The 12,270-nt window shown below is 37.7% G+C and overlaps 1 non-coding gene across 1 annotated transcript; it reads right to left on the bottom strand.

Annotated features, from left to right (window-relative positions):
* Positions 1-11,856: 11,856 nt before the first annotated feature.
* On the bottom strand, positions 11,857-11,963 carry LOC132253986 (small nucleolar RNA R71). The gene has a single exon (XR_009465936.1). It is a non-coding gene; the product is annotated as a small nucleolar RNA R71 (small nucleolar RNA).
* Positions 11,964-12,270: the final 307 nt, after the last annotated feature.

Genomic DNA, 12,270 nt, shown 5'->3' with positions numbered 1-12,270 from the left:
CTATGCCATGTTCTGGCGCATATGGGTTTCCCTGCAGACCCTTATTCTGAGACTCACCACCATTGTCGAGAGAGCTTCTCTCTTGACCAATGGAATCAGGTATTGCACCATCAGCATTCCCCAGAACGTCCCGAGCCAAGGGAAGTTCCTCCACCGCCCTTACCATCTATATTTGCTCCATCCACTTCAGCTCCCTCGGAGCCCGTACCAGAGGCAACATCGTCTAATGCCCCACCTGCTGTTCCTTCTACCCCAGAGCTGCCCATTACTATCCCTGGTGCAGAGTATCGTGACTTGCTCGCTTCTTTCCAGACTCTGACCACTACTCAGAAGGCCATTATGTTGCGGATGGACCACTTCCAGCTTCGGTAGGACCAGTAGACTCTCATTCTCTGTGAGATTCAGCAGCACTTCCGTCTTTTGCCACCAGCTCCACCAGTTTCTCCTGTGTCCTCAGAGCCTTTTGCTCCAGCTGATGATGCTACACCTGTAGCAGTACCTTCCACAGTTGTAGCTGAGGACCCCTCCTATCCACCAGAGGAGCCTACTACTTGATCATACGATCACTCCTCTTCCTTTTTTTGTTTTTGTTTTGTATCTATATTCTATGTTTTTGGATGTGATATATATTTTAGACCACTTTTATACTGGGATTGGCTGTATTCCATGTTTATCTTGTATATTGTACTCTCTTAGTTTATATAGACATTGATTACTACTCAAAACATGCTATTTTGTAGCTTGTAATTAACTCTTTTAAACACTCTTGAGTAGTAATTATTACCTTTTAACTCAATTGACATGTTAAGGACCCTTGCAATCGTTTCTAATCAAATTGTGTTAAGTTTTGGTGTTTTTGATAAGCTTTTAGCTACACCAAAGCAATCCAAGAATGAGGGAGAGCTGTATATAGTTCATGGCAAAGCTTTTGGAGGCTCAAATTCATGAAGAACCAAGCTTTGGAGCTCCATAGCCCTTTGCCAAAGTCGTTCAAAGTATGCAAGGAAGGAACAACGGAGAGAGGAAAAACAGAGTGAAGAAAATAGAGGACAGCAACTGCAATCTTCTTTCACACTTTTTGAGCACTTCCCGAAGTCCATTTTCTACATGCTATATACCATTTCAAATCTCAGGAAGTCAAGAATCCAACGCTTCAAACCGTGTACGATTTAGAGCTGAAATGAGGAAGATATGGCCTTCGCAAGACAACTGCATCTAGTTGAAGGACAAATTCGCATCTTGCGAATTTGGAACTCCAACGTGCGAAATTAAAGCCCAACTTGCGAAAGTGATTTTGCAACTTGCGAACTTGAAATTCAACGTGCGAAAATGGATTCCAATTTGCAAAATCAACTTGCGAGATTTTCGCAAGTCACCATGCAACATGCGATTGTGCACCGACTCTTTTAGATCTTTTCTTCAGATATTTTTGTATAAATTTCCATTCTTCTCCTTGTAATCCACCAACCATAAGATTTCTTAGCTAGGAAGGTTGGAAAAACTTCTCTATATATATTCCCTTGCATCCATTGTAAAATATAGAGAGATATAGATATTTAAATATATAGAATATACAAAGCCTTGCTCTGTTTTTCCTTCTCTTTCATTTTCATTTTCTTACTAGCCAAACATTCTCTGAGATATTTTCTCAGAGGATGAGTGGCTAGGCTTTTTGTTTCTTGGGTGAAGGAAGTTAAGTGAAAAGTCCAGATGCAAAAGTGGAAAACTCTCATGCGTTAAATATAGGTAGTTGGAGTTCATAAATGGCTTCTAAATCTAAAGTTTTGCTTTAAATCCCTTAGAATCACTTTGAATGGCCAATACATGGTAAGCTTCAGGTCTCCATGGATGCTTATTGCTAGATCCATATCAGTCCATTAGTTATCATATACGAGCCATTGGAAAGTGGTTCAAGGTGAAGACCCATAGTGTCTAAAGCCATTAATGGAACTTGACTACCATTTCTATTGAATTTTTATGGATTAAATCTTCATTGTTAAACCTATACCGGTTCAGGAAATAACTATAGGTTAAATCCCCAATGCGAGGAGAAAAATCCGGAATTTCCCACTTTACAGTTGGCACCTGATCCTAGTAACCTAAAATCCTAAGAAACACTTTTCTTTCTAATTTCTTTCTAGTTAATTTTAGTTACTTTATGTTAGGTTAGCTTAATACCATCAGTTTTCATTCAAACTTATGTCTTCTTTTAAAGCTAACCTTGAAATGAAAAAACACTAATTCATCTTTGAATTAATATCATTTGTGAAGTGAAAACCCATCCCAGTGAACGATCCTAGAGCCACTATGCTATAGTAGCTTTGTCTTTGCTACCCTAGTACATGGTGTAATAGGTTATAAATTTTGTTGATTACTCCCTCAATCAAGGAGCACCAACTGGACATGAATTAGCTGATACACTAATTAGGCATGAATCAAATGGCGCCGTTGTCGGGGACGGTGCCACTTTGCAGTGATATGATCTTTTGAGAACACTTGTGATCTTCATCACAAGTTTGGTGATTTTTCTTTTCTTTTACTAACTCTTTTTAATTGTTCTTTTTCTTTATTTATGTTTTAGTTTACCTTTCAGCTAGTTTTAGTTAGTCTTAATTTTTTTTAGAATTGTTTTTCTTTTGTTTTCTCTGTTTTTAATTCACAAATTGCTAGTTGTGCATGTCATATTGAATACGAGATAGCAGAGGAAGCCATGAACTTCATGAGTTATGTGGCTAAAGTTTCAAGAGGATGGGATGAACCAAATGCTAGAGATATGGGGATAATGAAGTCTCAACCCAATGCTAAGGGTGAGATGTATATTTTGAATGATGGCATAGACATGAAGGCAAAGATTGCAACTATGGCAAGGAGATTGGAAGAGTTAGAAATGAAGAAGATGCAAGAAGTGCAAGCCATCTCTCAGACACCATTGCAAGCTATGCCTTGTGCCATTTGTTTATCTTATGAGCACTTGGTGGAAGAGTGTCCTACCATTCCAGCCGTGAGGGAAATGTTTGGTGATTGCAACACCTACAATTCCAATTGGAGGGACCATCCAAATTTCTCTTGGAAACCACAGCCGCCTCAGTACAAGCAACATGTTCAAGCAACTCAACAAGCCTCGAACCTTGAACAAGCTATGGTGAATCTTAGCAAGGTCGTGGGAGACTTTGTTGGAGCTCAGAAATCCATCAATGCTCATCTCAGTCAAAGAATTGACAGTGTAGAGAGTTCATTGAACAAAAGGATGGATGAAGTGCAAAATGATCTATCTCAGAAGATAGATAATCTCCAAGATTCAATCTCAAGGTTTGCTAACCTCAACACAGTGCAAGAAAAAGGAAACTTTCCTTCTCAACCTTATCAAAATTCCAAGGGCATCCATGAAGTGGAGGCTCAAAAGGGAGAATCTTCAATGGTGAAGGAAGTTAAAACGGTTATCACTTTGAGTAGTAAAGAGGTTGATTTGGCCACATCCAAACAAGAGCATGAAACAGAGAATGAAACAGAGAAAAAGAAGAGGGAGGAAATTAAAGGAAAGAGAAATGTAATTGTTTCCATTGCCATCATACAATGCAAATCTCTAATAAAGGATGCTAACTTCATATGGGATCCGGGCAAGCTGAAACAGGACAACATTTTTTTTATGGACTTAGTCTTTCTAAAGACTAGCTAGTCCATATCTTTTTGTTTTATTACTTGTTTTAATTTTGATTTCAATGCTTTAATTTTAATTATTTTTTATTTAACATAAGTTTTTGGATGATCATTGCAAGAGGAAATGCAAAAATGATGAAAGAAAAGGAAGAGAAGAGAGAATTCTGGCCATTGGTTCTATTGCCACTTTGGGACATATTTGGAGCACTTCCTCAAGTCTATTTTATACATACTATATACCGTTGCGAAGCTCGGGAAGTCAGGAGTCCAACGCTTTAAACAGTGTCCAAATCGGAGTTGAAAAGAAAAAGTTATGGTCATTGCAAGAAAACTGCACCGAGCTGAAAGAAAATTTCGCACCGTGCGAATCAAGGTGCGAATCAAGGTGTGAAAATTTTCGCACCATGCAAAACACTCTCCTGGCACATGAGTGGCATTTTGCACACCACAAGCCAATTTTTTCACCGTACGAATCAAGGTGCGAAAATTTCGCACACCACAATTCAAGGTGCGAAATTCATTCCAATGTGCGAATTCGAGTGCAAAATTTTTTCTACTGTTGGACACATTTTTGAAGCACTTAATGGAGCTGAAATTATGAATATGATATGTCTTTTTGAATCTTGGGAAGTCAGAAATCTAGTGTTTCAAACGGTGCATGATTTGGATTTGAAACGAAGAAGTTATGGCTATTTGAAGACGACTGTACAAAGCTGAATAGAAATGTTGCAGCCGCACCCCATTTCACTACTGTTGGACACGTTTTTGGAGGACTTCCTGGAGCTCAAATTATGTATACAATATGTCGTTTTGAAGCTTGGGAAGTCAGGAATCCAGATCTTCAAACAGTGCGTGATTTGGATTTGAAAGGAAGAAGTTATGGCCATTTGAAGACAAACTGTACAAAGCTGACCGGGAATTTCGCACCTTGAAATCCAGAGTGCGAAAATCAAAACATGGTGCCAAAATTTCGCACCTTGAGATCCAAAGTGCAAAAAATCCTTTCCAAGGTGCGAAATTTTTTTTTAAGTGCGAAAATGCTCCAAGCTTCAAGAATGGGATGCGAAATTCCCATTTTGATTGCCAAATGATTTTCCAAACTTCAAAATGGCTACGAAATGATTTCCAAGCTTCAAAATGGGCTGCTAAAATATTTCTATTTTTCCATGGGCTGCAAAAATGTTTTTCTTTTCCCTTTGGATGCAAGAAATGGCCTCCAAGCTACAAAATGATGTGCAAAAACACTTTGCAAAGCCAAGGGAAAATGCAAAAATGCCAATAGAGCCTCAGGAACATGCATTAGAGGAGAGAACACCCCCGTACACCATTTGAGAACTCTCTGGAAATCAAGAACAACCACCTCTCTCCATTTCAGCCATGGCCAAGACTAGAGGAGACCCCTGTGCACCCTGGGATCACACACATGAAGCCTATCACTCCATTTCTGACCTCCCTAAACCATCACAGCCCATAGCTCCAGCTGAGAGCTCCAGTTTAGAAGACTACGCCACCTAAGGAGAGTACCAGAGCAGAGGTCAATGTCTTGACCCAACCCACTCAGAAGGCCACCACAGAGCCATTATCTCCACAGGACCCTACCACTACTTGATCATCTCTTTAATTGTTGTATTTACTTATTATATTAGTATAGATAATTCCATGTTTTGATGTTTTATATTCTGTGATTGGATGTATTGCATGATCATATATTATATTATATTTTCTCAGATTAATATATAGACATCATTTTTGTTTAAACTTGGCATTTTTCTATTTTCTCTACTCACTGAATCTTTTGTTTTTTTTTTTGTTAAACATGTGGTTTTTCCTATACGACTCAGACTCCATGCCACTCAGGAGGTACCACTTCCTCCCTTTATTTTTTTAATCGCTCTTGAAACATTGAGGACAATGTTCAGCTTGGTTGGGGGGAGAGTTGAGGAAGGAAGTTTCGTTATTAATGCTAAGTTATTTTGGTATTGCTTTTTGCTTAATTTTAAAAAAAATTTTAAAAGTTTTTTTGAATACTCTCCATGGTTATTAAAGAAAAAATTTCAAAATGAAATGGGAGAAATTAAATTTTTGTCTTTTTACTTGAAACTTAGAGTTTGTATTATGTTTATTAAAGTTGATGAATTATTAAACTCCTATTGATTTCAACCTTATTTCTTCCACTTTAAGCTTATTACACACCGTGCACACTAAGTTCCGTTTATAAGATAAAAAACTATTTTCCCCCTTGACTTAGGAAAACTTAGACTTGGTACCTTTGACCTCATTTTAATAGTGTTGAGACACCTTATAAAAGGCCAATGAGCCTTTGGAAAAAGAAAGAAAAAGAAAAATGTTTTACTTGCCTTGAAACCCGAGCAAGGTCTGAGGGGTATATGGTGAAAATCTTTAAAACCTGGTGCCCTAAGCCTTGAATGGTTGGGAGTCACCGACCTCAATGCTCGTTACATGGGTGAATAGGTGGAGTTTAGCATACTGTAGGCGCTTGGGTATTAAAAATTCATTCTCAAAAGTTCGAGGTGAAATCCGAGGAGTTAGTGGTTGAAAAATCCTTAAAGCTTGATGCCCTAAACCTTGATTGGTTGGGAGTCATCGATGGACCCCCGTTACATGGACAATTTAGAAAAGAATGCCTTTAAGCTTTGCACTCCTACAAGAAAAAAAATTGTGAAAGAAAAGAGGTGCGTTCTTAGCCTATTAGAGGTTGATTAGTTTGCTAAGCTTTGAAAAGAACTAGGTTGAGGGGAGAGATTAGTTTGACATACTATATCCGGAAACTAATAAATAACACATAGATTTTTGTGGAAGAGTAAGGATTGGACCTTTGGGAGTGGAAATTATTTTGAAGCTTAAATTTGCATAATGCCTACTCTTTATGAATTGTGACTAGGCAAATTATTTGATAACTCATATTGAAGTTTGAGTTTTATTTCTTTCATGTTCCATGTGAGAGTTTGATCAGTCATGCCACTTAAACATTTTTTGGAGTGATCAGCATGATTTTGTAAATTTATTACTTTTATTTTTATTTTTTCTCTCCTTCATTGCTAAGGGACTAGCAATATGTCGGTTGTGGGGAGTGATTACTACTAAAAACATGCTATTTTGTAGCTTGTAATTAACTCTTTTAAACACTCTTGAGTAGTAATTATTACCTTTTAACTCAATTGACATGTTAAGGACCCTTGCAATCGTTTCTAATCAAATTGTGTTAAGTTTTGGTGTTTTTGATAAGCTTTTAGCTACACCAAAGCAATCCAAGAATGAGGGAGAGCTGTATATAGTTCATGGCAAAGCTTTTGGAGGCTCAAATTCATGAAGAACCAAGCTTTGGAGCTCCATAGCCCTTTGCCAAAGTCGTTCAAAGTATGCAAGGAAGGAACAACGGAGAGAGGAAAAACAGAGTGAAGAAAACAGAGGACAGCAGCTGCAATCTTCTTTTGCACTTTTGGAGCATTTCCCGAAGTCCATTTTCTACAGGCTATATACCATTTCAAATCTCAGGAAGTCAAGAATCCAACGCTTCAAACCGTGTACGATTTAGAGCTGAAATGAGGAAGATATGGCCTTCGCAAGACAACTGCATCTAGTTGAAGGACAAATTCGCATCTTGCGAATTTGGAACTCCAACGTGCGAAATTAAAGCCCAACTTGCGAAAGTGATTTTGCAACTTGCGAACTTGAAATTCAACGTGCGAAAATGGATTCCAATTTGCGAAATCAACTTGCGAGATTTTCGCAAGTCACCATGCAACGTGCGAAATCTACATGCGAACTGGGATATTTGTGCACCGACTCTTTTAGATCTTTTCTTCAGATATTTTTGTATAAATTTCCATTCTTCTCCTTGTAATCCACCAACCATAAGATGTCTTAGCTAGGAAGGATGGAAAAACTTCTCTATATATATTCCCTTGCATCCATTGTAAAATATAGAGAGATATAGATATTTAAATATATAGAATATACAGAGCCTTGCTCTATTTTTCCTTCTCTTTCATTTTCATTTTCTTGCTAGCCAAACATTCTCTGAGATATTTTCTCAGAGGATGAGTGGCTAGGCTTTTTGTTTCTTGGGTGAAGGAAGCTAGGTGAAAAGTCTAGATGCAAAAGTGGAAAACTCTCGTGCGTTAAATACAGGTAGTTGGAGTTCATAAATGGCTTCTAAATCTAAAGTTTTGCTTTAAATCCCTTAGAATCACTTTGAATGGCCAATACATGGTAAGCTTTAGGTCTCTGTGGATGCTTATTGCTAGATCCATATCAGTCCATTAGTTATCATATACGAGCCATTGGAAAGTGGTTCAAGGTGAAGACCCATAGTGTCTAAAGCCATTAATGGAACTTGACTACCATTTCTATTGAATTTTTATGGATTAAATCTTCATTGTTAAACCTATACCGGTTCGGGAAATAACTATAGGTTAAATCCCCAATGCGAGGAGAAAAATCCGGAATTTCCCACTTTACAGTTGGCACCTGATCCTAGTAACCTGAAATCCTAAGAAACACCTTTCTTTCTAATTTCTTTCTAGTTAATTTTAGTTACTTTATGTTAGGTTAGCTTAATACCATCAGTTTTCATTCAAACTTATGTCTTCTTTTAAAGCTAACCTTGAAATGAAAAAGCACCAATTCATCTTTGAATTAATATCATTTGTGAAGTGAAAACCCATCCCAGTGAACGATCCTAGAGCCACTATGCTATAGTAGCTTTGTCTTTGCTACCCTAGTACATGGTGTAATAGGTTATAAATTTTGTTGATTACTCCCTCAATTAAGGAGCACCAGCTGGACATGAATCAACTGATACACCAATTAGGCATGAATCAGACATCTTCCTTTTTGTGTATATTAGCTATTCCTTTTTATTTCCTCTACTCATCACTCTTATGATTTTTGTTTTTTCTCTCTTGCAACATGTGGTTTCTCCTGTCCATTCAGAGTACCTTTCTATTAGGAGGTATCACTTCATCCCTTTTATTATCACTTGCTTTTGGAACATTGGGGACAATGTTCATCCTAGTTGGGAGGAGAGTTGAGGAAGTAATTTGTTGGATTTTTGGTTAGGTTATTTTGCTAAAATATTTTTGCAAACTCTCTTTGTTTCTCAAAGATAAATTCTCAAAAGTAAATGGGAGAAATTAAATTCTTATTTTATTGCCATAGTCTCAGAGTTTGTATTATGCTTATTTAAGTTGATAAATTGTTGAAGCTCCTTTTGATTTCAATCTTAAGTCTTCCACTCTAATCTTTTTACACACTGAACACATTAGATTCCAGTTATAAGATTGAAAACTTTCTCACCCCCCTAAACTTAGGAAATTTTCGACTTGGTGCCTTTGACCTCATTCTATTAGTGTTGGGACACCTTATAAAAGGCCAATGTGTCTTTGCTAAAAAAAAAAATATTTGCTTCACTTGCTTTGAAACCCGAGCAAAGTCCGAGGGGTATATGGTGAAAATCTTTGAAGCCTGGTGCCCTAAGCCTTTATTGGTTGGGAGTCACCGACCTCACTGCTCGTTACATGGGTGGATGGGTGGAGTTTTGAAGAGGTGCGTTCTTAGCCTTTTATATGGGGGTTAGTGTTGCTAAAGTTAGAGAAAAACCTTAGTTGGGGGGAGAATATAGTTTGACATACTATAACTAGAAACTAAGCATCTTAACACTTAGATTTTTGTGGAAGATTAAGAGTTGGTCCTTTGGAAGTGGAAATTATTATGATACTCAAATTTGCATAATGCCCACTCTTTGTATGTTGTGATAGGTAAGTTATTTGATGACTCTTGTTGATGATTGAGTTTTATATCCTTGACTTGCCATGTGAGAGTTTGATCCAATCATGCCACTTGATTATTTTTTGGAGTGATCAGCATGATTTCGTAAATTATTATATTATCTATTTTTCTTTCTTTTTCTCCCTTTCATTGCTAAGGGACTAGCAATGTGTCAGTTGGGGGGAGTGATTACTATCCAATAAGTGCTATTTTGTGCCTTTAATTCATTATGTTTTAAGCACTTTTGTGTAGTGATTCTCCATTTTTATTCCAATTGGCATGTTAAGGACCTAGCAATGACTTCTAATCATATTTGTGGCTAGTTTTAGTGTTTTGACAGCTTTTTGGATCATTAAGACAAGCCAAGTAAAGGAGAGAAGCAAAGAGGAAAAACAGAGGAAAGAAGCAGTTTTTGTAGTCGTGCATTGTCACTTTGGGAGGCTCTATTTTGTTCATCGTGCAAAATCACCTTTCAAGAATCCCATATTCGGAACCGGATCGGAATTGCTAACAAATCAAGTACCTATAGTGGTATATTGCCATTCGTATAAGGAGCTCAAAAGTGCGAATTTCGCACCAGCCCAAGCAAGTGCGAATTTCGCACCAGCCCATGCAAGTGCGAATTTCGCACCAGCCCATGCAACTTTGGTGCGAAATCTCCTTTGTTCTGCCGACTCCACATGAGATATTTTCTTTTGTATTTTTTGATGTATATTCCTTTCTTATCCCTGTAATTAGCCAATCACAGGCTTTGCTTTGTAAAGACTATAAGAGAGGTGGAAATCATCTCTGGAAACATATATTGTATTTTTTACACTTAGTGAAATTTTCCTCTCGGGGAGAAATACAAAGTTCTCTTTGCTTTCCTTTTCTCTCTTCTATATTTTCTTTTTCTTGGAAGCCAAACAGCCTCTGAGGATGTTTTCCTAGAGGATGAGAGGCTAAACCTTTGGTTTCTTGGAGTGAAGGAAGCTAGGTGAAAAGTCCAGATGCAAAAGTGGAAAACTCTCGTGCATTAAATACAGGTAGTTGAAGTTCATAAATGGCTTTTAAATCTAAAGTTTTGCTTTAAATCCCTTAGAATCACTTTGAATGGCCAATACATGATAAGATTTAGGTCTCTGTGGATACTTATTGCTAGATCCACATCAGACCATTAGTTATCATGTACGAGCCATTGGAAAGTGGGTCAAGGTGAAGACCCATAGTGTTTAAAGCCATTAATGGAACTTAACTACCATTTCTATTGACTTTTTATGGATTAAATCTTCATTGTTAAACCTATACCGGTTCGGGAAACAACCATCCTTTATGTTGTTGTCCCCAATACGAGGAGAAAAATCCGGAATTTCCCACTTTGCATTCTGAATTTGACCCTAGCAACCTTTAGCTCCGAGAGACTTTCTTTCTTCCATTTTTACCTCGTTTTATGTTAGTTTAGTTTCAAACACCACTTTCAAAACAAATTTTATTTTCTTTCAAACTTTAAGTTTTTGACAAAGGAAACATCAAATTCAATTTCTAATCTCGAGTCTATCACTGGTAGAGTGAAAACCCATCCCAGAGTTCGACCCTAGAGCTGCTATACTATAGTAGCTTTGCTATGCTAGTATGAGGTCATAGGATTTATAAATATTTTTGATTAAAATACCCAACTGGGCACGAATCAAAAATGGCGCCGCTGTTGGGGATGGTGACAATATACAGTGATACAACTTTTTAGAGGCTACTCGTGATTTCCATCACAAGTTTGGTGAATTCCTTTTTCACTAACTTCATTTCCTTTCTTTTAATTGTAGAATTCCTTTTGTTAAGTTTACTTTCATTTTTTTTTTCTAACCTTAACTTTCTTCTAGTTTCCTTTTGTTTTTGTTGTCTTTGTTTTGTTTTCAGGGAAGTTGTAGCTTGTGCATGCCCTATTGGATTCGAGACCAAGAGGGAAGACTAGTAAGGATAGAGAATCCTTAAGACACAGAGTTGGATATCTGTGTAAACATCATGGACCCTCCACAAGAGGATCAGAATTCTCAACACGGTCAAGGGGATAATCGAAATGCATATCTATCCATGAGGGATAGGATGCACCCACCAAGGATGAGTGCACCCTCATGCATCATACCTCTTCTTGAGCAGCTGATTATAAGGCCCCATATTGTGCCCCTCCTACCAAATTTCCATGGAATGGAGAGTGAGAACCCATATGCCCACATCATGGAGTTTGAGGAGGTGTGCAATACTTTTAGAGAGGGAGGAGCTTCAATAGACTTGATGAGACTCAAGCTATTCCCTTTTACTTTGAAGGACAAGGCAAAAATATGGCTTAACTCTTTAAGGCCAAGGAGCATAAAGAATTGGGTTGATCTTCAGGCCGAATTTTTGAAGAAAATTTTCCCCACCCATAGGACCAATGGGTTGAAGAGACAAATCTCAAACTTTTCTGCAAAAGAAAATGAAAAGTTCTATGAATGTTGGGAAAGGTATATGGAGGCCATCAATGCTTGTCCTCATCATGGCTTTGATACATGGCTCTTGGTGAGCTATTTTTATGATGGGATGTCTTCCTCCATGAAGCAAATTCTTGAAACCATGTGTGGGGGAGATTTTATGAGTAAGAATCCGGAAGAAGCCATGGACTTTTTAAGTTATGTATCTGAGGTATCAAGAGGATGGGATGAGCCCAACTCAAGAGAAATGGGAAGGATGAAAGCTCCTATAAATCCAAAGGGTGGAATGTACATGTTAAGTGAAGACATGGACATGAAAGCTAGGGTGGCAACAATGGCAAGGAGATTGGAAGAACTTGAGTTGAAAAAAATGCATGAA

The sequence above is a fragment of the Vitis vinifera genome, chromosome 6, assembly GCF_030704535.1.
Source record: "Vitis vinifera cultivar Pinot Noir 40024 chromosome 6, ASM3070453v1".
Lineage (NCBI taxonomy): Eukaryota > Viridiplantae > Streptophyta > Magnoliopsida > Vitales > Vitaceae > Vitis > Vitis vinifera.
Note: the sequence above shows the minus strand (reverse complement) of the source record. Positions and strands in the feature narration are given on the sequence as shown.